Raw genomic sequence first — 11,153 nt, 5'->3', positions numbered from 1 at the left:
GCATGCCTAGGACAACATGATTTCACATATGATAATTTAGCATTCTCTTTAAGAAAATCCTCTTATCAGTTAGATTACATGAATGGTGTGTTTAAGCATTTGATTTCAGTCTTTTTCCTTACTACAGTAGACAAGATTTCTTCTAGTGTAGATTTCCATTTTTCCTCATTGGTAATCAAGCTTCTTCTTAATCAATAGAAGTTTGGTTTGAAAAGCCTTAGTGGTCTATCACCAGCTTAGCAGTGACAAAGAGTGGACCCATCACATTTACTTGTGTATACAACATTGTCACCTCCAAGTTTGTACAAACCCCGGGTTGATAAAGTAAAGTTGTTAGCCCCAGGAGTTGCAACATTCTTGCTGCAATATTGGTGCTCATCACTAGTTTTCCACATCAAATGTAGCTACAACCACCTTCGCCACAAGAAAATCTTTTAAATGCCTTTTCAATTTTATTTTTGGCTACTAATGGTCATTTTACCATAATATTTTACCCATCATTTATTTTTACTAGATGAAATCTTGTCTCATGCTTAAAATTTTACCCAGTGAATAAGTTTTAAATGGATTTTAAATGATTTTTATTGTTCTTGGAGGTTGTTTTATGGTGTTCCCCCTTGGACCTATTCCCTCATTGTCCTAGTGTGCACATGTGTCCCTTTATGCAATTCACACCAACAAGAAAAAACCCCTTCTAACAAACAATTTTAAGATGATCCTAGAGCTATTTCTTCTCTTAGTTGGCTGCTTCTTGGGATTTTCTCTCTCATTCTTTGGCCAAGTCGACTCATGGTTATGTCCTTGCTCCCCAATAGCTACCTTTTTCTTGAAATAATTTTTTTTTTTGTTGCAGAAAAACTAAAGAAATTGCTTGCTAAAGGCTAAGAATTCTTATCCATGGACTTTCCTCATGATACCTAGGGATTTATTATAAACCACTTAGGGTTTCTTTTCATGGAGTTGTTTCAGTGTTTCTAGCTCAGATATTTGCAGTAATTCTTAACTAGTTTTTTTTCTCCTGAGTTGGGCACATGAGTAAATATATTTTTCCCATAAACCCTAGTTGTTTCCCTAGCATCTCAATGATCTTTTCCGCAAGAGAATCACTCAACATCATGGTAAGGATAGTGAACTTGATAACTTTCATTTTCCTCATAATAATTTATTTTTTTTCAATCAAACATCACTATCCTTGAAACCCATAATCCTTAATCATTTGCATTTCATTTTTTAAGCTAATCTCTATATTGAATGCTTTTTTATTTTGGGTTTTGTAGGAGAACCATGTTTGCATCTAAGAGACGGGCTAGTAAGGCCCCAATGGTGGAATCCTATGATGATGAAGAACCTAATAACTCCTTTGGACTTGATTTATTAGATACTCCATATTTCATAGACAAGTTCATTTCTTACACATGGCCATAATAGACCAAAAACACAGAGATGACCTTCATGTTGATGATCTAGATACATAAGTTTATAAGGTAGTGATAAGATCTTAGCTTTCGAAGGTGGTAGCCCACCCACTAGCTTTTCCATGTGCAGAAAAAATTGAGTGGTAGTTGCAAAATTCATATCCAGAGGAGGTCATGATTGATGACAACAATGGGAAATCTATATCTCGTTTCAGTTATTTTGAAGTAGATTTATATAGTAGGTTACCTAGATAGGAGGTGTCCTTGGATGAAGGGTGGATGAGGACCTCCAATATCTTTCTCAAAGTAATCATCAAGCAATGGTGGAAAAATAGAGGAACATTTAGAATTAGAAACAATAGAGAATACCCTGTAAACATGCTGAAGAATCATTCCATCTTGCAGATGCCATGTTATGCCAATTATATGATTGGAAAAATGTTGAAAACTTTCTTGAGAGTTAGGTTCCATTGATTTATATTGTGTTTGTTGAGGGAAAAATATTTAATAAATAAAATATATTATCAAACATTTTGAAGGATAACAATGATAATGCTGAAAATCCCAATAAGGTCAACAACCTCAGTTTTGCATGGCCTCATACCTATTAGATGCAGTTTGTGCTAACATGGCATTCCCATCCATGAACTAGAGATGGACCATCCATGAGCAACGAGTGCACATTTGTGGCAAAATCATCTGGGAAGATTATTATACATGGGCTTACACATGGATCTACCATGATCTCTTGCTCGCCTTGTATGAAGCCCTCTTTAATGAAGTTTCTCCTTATATGTCAAAAATGGCTAGACAATTAGTTCTTGTAGTTAGTGATTGGTTTGTGGAATAGGATGGTACTTTCATCAAAGTATTTGGAGCAACCAAGCCTCCACACCTGGTGTCCAAATTTGCAATTGATCATGTGGCATTAGAATAAATATCCTATTAGGTTTACATATGGGTAGGTGGCACACTTTCAAGAACCAAGAAGCATCATTAGTCACACATATCATTCCACTTGTGAGCATATCAGTTGAAAGACATCAAGCAAACAAAATATGATTCATACACTCTGAAACTTTTCCATTTCGTGATCTAAAATTTCATAGGTATGATCCTAGATACAAAATGAAGGATCAATGGAGGTCCTATAATTTTAGATGGAAATATTTGTTAGAGACATGGGTAGAGGAAAAGAAAGAAAAGAATGGCTTAAAATTTGCAATAGTTACGTCAAGGATCAGTTACACCTCAGCCACTACAAAAGAAGAAAATATTTAGAAGCAAATAGAAACATTGACTCTGTTAACGCTCAAATTTGCCCGAGGCTGAGGAAGGCAAAACTCAAGGCAACATCAAACCATGCTCAGCCTCGTAGCTAGCCCTACGAGGACAAGAGAAGGCTCTCTCCAGGTCAATCTCGGAAAAATATAATCAATGAGGCTCGAGATGACTGAAATTGTAACTAATCTTAGGCTAGGTATTAAGTGCAGAGGTTTAAAGGTGATTTTTTGGGGTTTTTGTTGAATCAACGGGAAAGGCAATTTTGGGTGCGGGGATGAGACACAGTTTTTGCAGAGGTCTGATTGGAGCAAGGTAGGAAATTGTTTGATGCCTTAAAAGCTAATGAGGTGAGTAGATCAGACAGGTGAGGAGCTAAGGAGAGCAAGGAAACCTCAAGAATTCTCCTTAAACAGATGAAAACATAGGAGATCAAACAAACTTAAAGGCAGAGCATCACAGATTATGAATTCTACCTTAACACTTCATTTGTTCAATTGCAGAAGATGAGAGAAGGAAAATGATACACATAACAACTTACAAGTACTGAAAGAAGCACACCATCAAGACATAAAGCCACATGAATTCCAAACAGTGCTGCAAAACCCTGGTCTTTCCTTTGCCAAAATGTTGAAGTAAAATGTACAATAGAGTCTCAAAACCTTTTCCCCAAGAGTCCAACCTCTCCAACCTCTGAAAATGATTGAGAAATTACATCATATAGGCCATCCTAACCCCCTTTCCTTGCCTCTAGGGGTCGAGCTCATCATTCTAGGAGCTGTTTGAACTAATTCTAAACAAGGAACTGAAATCTAGGTAGTCAAACAACTTACCCCTATATGCTAGGAAACTGATTCATTCATTTAATTTTCACCTTTTAGTGAATGAATCCTCTAGAACAAGTAAAAATGTGCTAAAATTACATCATGTTCAATCAATTACATCAAGAGAAATCAATAATTACATCACAAGTCAAAACTGGTCAAACTGGTTGCATTTCCTGAGCTGAAGATGAAAATTTTGCCAAAAAACCCTGTGCGCCGCGCGCCTGAGCCCTATGCGCCGCACGCCTTTCCACCTGTTTGTGGGGCACTTCCCGGCATCCAAATTGAGCTTAGGTTGGTTTGTTGGAAAGCCCTGGATGTCTACTTTCCAACCCAAGTGAAATTTTTCAATTTGGTGTCCATTTTCTCCTCCAAAAGTGCATTCTCCCGGAAGTACTTCCTGCTGGTGAAAAAGGTGGCAGAAAGGTGATTTTCATGGTGTTTTTGAGCCTTTTGGTCACCCAGAACTTAATGAAATGTTTTGGCAATAACTGAGCATGTATAATTCATCATGACAAATCCAAAACTACAAGCCATTTGTGATTTGGACCTCCCAATCTTATGTGTCGCGCGCAGCGTGCTACGCGTTGAGCTGAAAAACCTGTTTTGCAAGCCAAAAATTTAAAATTGACAAAATTTTCTCCAAATTCCTTGAAATTTGGGCTGAAGGTGCCTCATCAAGTGCCATGTTCAGCCAAAGAAGCTTCGGCCAAGATTCGAAGTCTATCCTCCCTTTTTCGACATTTTAGTGCCCTTCTGGTACATGCAGTTCTGTGGTAGAATCACTGTCTCGGTTGTATGATGTGTCGGTGTCCTTCTCCATGGTGTTACCAGTCTATGCCAATGATATGTTCAGCTCATTGAAAATGAGAAATTGGTACCTTTATCTCCAATTTCCAAGTGTATGAAATGAGAATTTGGTGCCTTTTGTTTCAATTATCAAAATATGCCAAGTAGGAAGGGGCTGTGGTACATAGGGACAGTGGGTATAGGATTAGGGCATGTGAATTTAGGGGGTGGGAGAACTTAGGGAATAAGGAAATGAATAGAAAAATGGAATAAGGGAGTGATGGAGGAATGATAAACTTGGTAGCAAAACTGTCAATCATAACCCTAGCACTGTTGCTTTGGAAATTATGAAGAAGTAGGGTTTGATTTCTTAAAAAATCACCATTCATCAAACACCATGAAGTAAGCACCAAACTTGGATAAAAAAAATAGAGATGGAGGCCCTACCTACTTGTACAAATGATGATCCAAGCATATTGGGCAATTTTGGAGCAAAATTTTGAAGTTTTTGGGCTTGTTGGCTGTATGCGCCGCGCGCCTGCCCAACGCGTTGCGTGCCTCTGATGTGCCGCACGCGTGTATTTTTACACTGCGGTTTTATGCCTGATGCGCCGCGTGCCCCTGATGCACCGCGCGCCTAGTCCAATGCGTCACACACCCCTGAAACTGCTCCAACTTCCTCACAAACTCACAATTCGCTTTGGAATGCTGTTCTTCACTCTTGGCATGCAAAATGAGTTGAAAATGCCATGAAATATCTTTATAAAGACTCCCTTTTGATTTTTGCTTGGTCCATGACCCATTTTGTAATGTTTTGTCGTTGACACTTTTTCAGGATTAATAGACTTCTGACCTTTTTGGTTTCCTCCTTAAATTTGGTTGAAATAATGATTTTCTTTGCAATTCTTTGCAGGGATAGCTGTGATATGATCTGGCAAAGGAGACCAAGGCTGCGCTTGGATGATTCAAGAACTGGAATTTTTGAAGATTTTTACAAAAATGAGATGACGACTTATCTTCAAAACAGAGTTTTGAAGAGAAGTCCTACTTTATCTGTATAATGATGAAAATTATTGAAGTAACCACCTATCGAGGACATCCCTCTGGCTTGTTGGTCTTCTTAGACTTTGCAAAACAAGACTGACTCAACCCAAGACCTAATGACCAAGAACCATTGTTATGACCCAGAATTTTGAAACAGGACTGTACATGACCTTTGAAGACTTGTTTTTATGAATAAACCTAAACCAACAGTGCCAAGCACAAGGGGAATGAGTAACACAAACCATTCCGTCAGAGTTATGGCATGCCTAACAAAATGCAAGTAATCGAAACTGATGGGACACCTAAACATGAAATGCAAAAAAGAGCTTTGATCTCTGACGGAGGGATAACTAGACCGACTCTAACATTGGCTCGAGTCATCAAAGCTCTCACTCAACTAAAAATTGCCTCGATACTTAAACACAACCGAAAAACTGTAAATGATGCTCAAGGTTGAGCTTATTCATCAAAACCTACTCTAACAGTTTCATTCATCACTTGATCAAGTGAATTGAAACAACCAATGCAACCAAGTAAGTATCATGTTTGCTGTTCAAATTCTCTGCATGTGCTCACTTATGAACAACAAGAGAGAACTACTGAAAGGAAACTCCCATGACAACTTGGAAACAGATCCGTAGAATGATATGAATTCTCTATCCACCTCCAAAAACACTACATAAGTATCTTGAAATTCAAGCACACTGGAACGTAGCTCATCTAATGGATTACTTCTCGTTTCCTCATACCATGAATGCAAACTTTGATCTGAGCCTTGTGACGAGACCTCTGCTGAAAATGAGAAAGAAACCGGTTGCCGGATCAAATTCATATCAGCACATGTTTCAAGCTCACATGTAGTCAATGGAGAAAGACTTTGACTGCAAACCTCATCCAAAACATCAGCTATTGGATCATGAAAAACTTGAAAAGACTGTTGTAATGTATCCATTGAAAATGTATGACATCCTTCTAGCTGTTCATCTTTTTCTTGAGCGATTTTACGAAGATTCTGCCTTATAAACTGAAATGCTTCAAAACAAAAGGGTATAGAATCTTCCTGCATCATCAAATCATGTATTTCGTCTTCCACAACTTCATCTGTAATCTGCCCTTCAATTTCATTTGGTTGCTGCAAATCTGATGCTACAGGCTGCTCAAGAATTTTGTTATCTGTCTCATCCTCAACATTAATACTGAGAGATTGTTGATTTGTTATAGGCTGTTCATTTGAAGATTTACTATGCAATCTACCCTTCAAAAACTGAAATGATTCAAAACAGAATGGTACGGAGTCACCTTGAATCATTAAATCATGTGTGTCCACTTCCAAGTCTTCAGCTGCAACTTGACAATCAATGGATTTCAGGGGTTGCAAATCTGAATATGAGAAGTCTTGAACAAAATTTTCATTGCTCTCAAGATGATTCAAATCAAGACTTGTTGACATTTGATTTCTGATTGCATGGTAGTTATCTCTGATGAACTGAAACGAATCAAAACAAAAAGGCAAATATCCTTCACTTACTTCAAACTTTGATGCACTTTCCTCATCATTGTCATAGCTCATATGCATCGGTTGATCACTGTATTCGAGCTGCTGAAAGTGAACTTCCTCCTCACACAAACTAGCTGCTTGTTTGATTGCAAGATTAGCTTCTATTTGGAGAACATAATCATCATCATACTGATCAAACTGAGGCAAATCATCGGTATAAAACATATCATCAAGCATGCATGTCATATCAACAGTTCTTTCTTCACCAAGGTGATCTACAAAACAATCATTATCAGATCTATGATAGCTAGGAAAAGAAACAAAATGTTTTGGAGCGGCCATTTGTTCTTCTTCAATCAACAAGCCATGAGCTTGAACATCATAATCATTCCTTGTGTTGATCTTGTCCATCATCTTTTCCACTGCACTTACCAAAATGTCAAGCTTCACCTCTAGAGATGTTGATTCGGCCGGATCTATGTTTTTCATCTCTTCTTCTTTCAACCTTGCCCGTCGGATCAGCAGATGCGCCTCTACATTTACTGCACTATTTTGCATCTTGTGAAGTGTTGCAATATCCCTTTCTCTCAGCTGAAACTCCATCTCCGGATCAAAGGCACCCGGATAGTGCAAGAGAGCAGATCTAGGAGTAGGCCTTATCTCAACTGGCATTGAATAATAAACTTGATTAAATCTGGCCGAAAACTGTTGTACTATCTCCCCTGGTAGTCTTTTCAGCTGGTTATACTCTTCTACAATCAAGAAAAGGTTCTGCCCGATCATCCACCTGTCGAGAAAAACTTTGACGAACTGCTGGAAATCTGAGATGCTCGTATCAGGCAGGGTTTTGAACCAACTCTTCACTTTAGCTTGCAAAGAAAGAGCAAAAAGCCTTATACTGACATCTTCTGCATCAACTTCAAAAAGGTCAAGAAAGGACTCAAAATTCTGCACATGTTGCTCAACGTTGACATTCTTACTTTCACCATCGAACCTCGGCAAGTATAGATCATAGTTTTTGGGGAAAGCATGGAGAACAGAAGGTAAAACAAGAGGTTTATACCGATCTGGAATTTTACAAGGTGTAGGGGTATGTACAGCAGGTATAGAATCAGTCTTGGTCTCTTGAGGCTCATCAATTTGAAGATGGTCATCACAAGATTTAGAAGAAAGGTCTTGATCAAGCTCAAAGGCATGCAAATCTTTGGTATTCACAATCTTCAAAGGGAAAGAATCAACTGCAGGACTGGGATCTTTTCTAAAGCATACTATACTTTGCAAAGCCTTCTTTACATTCTCAGGAAAAGAGAAGAAATAGTTTAGAACAAAGAACAAAATGTCTTGGATGCAATTCCCACTTGAATACCTGATCTGTCCATATTGTCCCTTCATGTTTCTACTGGTCAGGATCATCCTCTAGTGGAGTCTTTGGATCTGATCTCAAAACTAATTTAGAGTCGCCAGGTGAATGATTTCAGCCTTGCTAGTGTCTGATCGTTGTCCACCATCAATAATTAGATCTTAACTTGATACATGTACTGGGGCAATTAACAAGTTAGATGTCACGATTACAAGCTAGACCGGAGATTGACTGAAGCAGCGTTTATCTACTTCCGCTAATGCAAAGCAAAAGCATTTCGAAGGCTACCTGGCATAACTTTAGGCTCCGTCTATAGCTTATAAAACAAATGACATAAACAAGCAAACCATGTTCTTCCCCAGTATGGTTGCCACTATGTTAACGCTCGAATTCGCCCCAGGCTGAGGAAGGCAAAACTCAAGGCAACATCAAACCATGCTCAGCCTCGTAGCTAGCCCTACAAGGACAGGAGAGGACTCTCTCCGGGTCAATCTCAGAAAAATATAATCAATGAGGCTCGAGATGACTGAAATTGTAACTAATCTTAGGCTAGGTATTAAGTGCAGAGGTTTAAAGGTGATTTTTTGGGGTTTTTGTTGAATCAAAGGGAAAGGCAATTTTGGGTGCGAGGATGAGACACAGTTTTTGCAGAGGTCTGATTGGAGCAAGGTAGGAAATTTTTTGATGCCTTAAAAGATAATGAGGTGAGTAGATCAGACAGGTGAGGAGCTAAGGAGAGCAAGGAAACCTCAAGAATTCTCCTTAAACAGATGAAAACATAGGAGATCAAACAAACTTAAAGGTAGAGCATTACAGATTATGAATTCTACCTTAACACTTCATTTGTTCAATTGCAGAAGATGAGAGAAGGAAAATGATACACATAACAACTTACAAGTACTGAAAGAAGCACACCATCAAGACATAAAGCCACATGAATTCCAAACAGTGCTACAAAACCATGGTCTTTCCTTTGCCAAAATGCTGAAGTAAAATGTACAATAGAGTCTCAAAACCTTTTCCCCAAGAGTCCAACCTCTCCAACCTCTGAAAATGATTGAGAAATTACATCATATAGACCATCCTAACCCCCTTTCCTTGCCTCTAGGGTTCGAGCTCATCGTTCTAGGAGCTGTTTGAACTAATTCTAAACAAGGAACTGAAATCTAGGTAGTCAAACAACTTACCCCTATATGCTAGGAAACTGATTCATTCATTTAATTTTCACCTTTTAGTGAATGAATCCTCTAGAACAAGTAAAAATGTGCTAAAATTACATCATGTTCAATCAATTACATCAAGAGAAATCAATAATTACATCACAAGTCAAAACTGGTCAAACTGGTTGCATTCCCTGAGCTGAAGATGAAAATTTTGCCAAAAAAAACCCTGTGCGCCGCGCGCCTTTCCACCTATTTTCGGGCACTTCCCGTCATCCAAATTGAGCTCGGGTTGGTTTTTTGGAAAGCCCTGGATGTCTACTTTCCAACCCAAGTGGAATTTTTCACTTTGGTGTCCATTTTCCCCTCCAAAAGTGCATTCTCTCGGAAGTACTTCCTGCTGGTGCAAAAGGTGGCAGAAAGGTGATTTTCATGGTGTTTTTGAGCCTTTTGGTCACGCATAACTTAATGAAATTTTTTGGCAATAGCTGAGCATGTATAATTCATCATGACAAATCCAAAACTACAAGCCATTTGTGATTTGGACCTCCCAATCTTATGGGTCGCGCATGGCGCGCTATGCGTTGAGCTGAAAAACCTATTTTGCAAGCCAAGAATTTAAAATTGACAAAATTTTCTCCAAATTCCTTGAAATTTGGGCTGAAGGCACCTCATCAAGTTCCATGTTCAGCCAAAGAAGCTTCGACCAAGATTCGAAGTCTATCCTCCCTTTTTCGACATTTTAGTGCCCTTCTGGTACATGCAGTTCTGTGGTAGAATCATTGTCTCGGTTGTATGATGTGTCGGTGTCCATCTCCATGGTGTTACTAGTCTATGCCAATGATATGTTCAGCTCGTTGAAAATGAGAAATTTGTACCTTTATCTCCACTTGCCAAGTGTATGAAATGAGAATTTGGTGCCTTTTGTTTCAATTATCAAAATATGCCAAGTAGGAAGGGGCTGTGGTACATAGGGACAATGGGTATAGGATTAGGGCATGTGAATTTAGGGGGTGGGAGAACTTAGGGAATAAGGAAATGAATGGACAAATGGAATAAGGGAGTGATGGAGGAATGATAAACTTGGTAGCAAAACTGTCAATCATAACCCTAGCACTGTTGCTTTGGAAATTATGAAGAAGTAGGGTTTGATTTCTTAAACAATCACCATTCATCAAACACCATGAAGTAAGCACCAAACTTGGATAAAAAAAACAGAGATGGAGGCCCTACCTACTTGTACAAATGATGATCCAAGCATATTGGGCAATTTTGGAGCAAAATTTTGATGTTTTTGGGCTTGTTGGCTGTATGCGCCATGCGCCTGCCCAACGCGCCATGCGCCTTTGATGTGCCGCGCGCGTGTATTTTTACACTACGGTTTTATGCCTAATGCGTTGCGCGCCCCTGATGCGCCGCGCACCTAGTCCAATGCGTTGCGCGCCCCTGATGCGCCGCGCACCTAGTCCAATGCGTCGCGCACCCCTGAAACTGCTCCAACTTCCTCACAAACTCACACTTTCGCTTTGGAATGATGTTCTTCACTCTTGGCATGCAAAATGAGTTGAAAATGTCATGAAATATCTTTATAAAGACTCCCTTTTAATTTTTTCTTGGTCCATGACCCATTTTGTAATGTTTTGTCGTTGACACTTTTTCAGGATTAATAGACTTCTGACCTTTTTGGTTTCCTCCTTAAATTTGGTTGAAATAATGATTTTCTTTGCAATTCTTTGCAGGGATAGCTGTGATATGATCTGGCAAAGGAGACCAAGGCTGCGC

The sequence above is a fragment of the Pinus tabuliformis genome, chromosome 3_2 (genome assembly GCF_031772625.1).
Source record: "Pinus tabuliformis cultivar Carrire ecotype Pingquan chromosome 3_2, CPIR1, whole genome shotgun sequence".
Classification (NCBI taxonomy): domain Eukaryota; kingdom Viridiplantae; phylum Streptophyta; class Pinopsida; order Pinales; family Pinaceae; genus Pinus; species Pinus tabuliformis.
The sequence above is the reverse complement of the archived record's forward strand: the minus strand, read 5'-3'. Positions refer to the sequence as shown.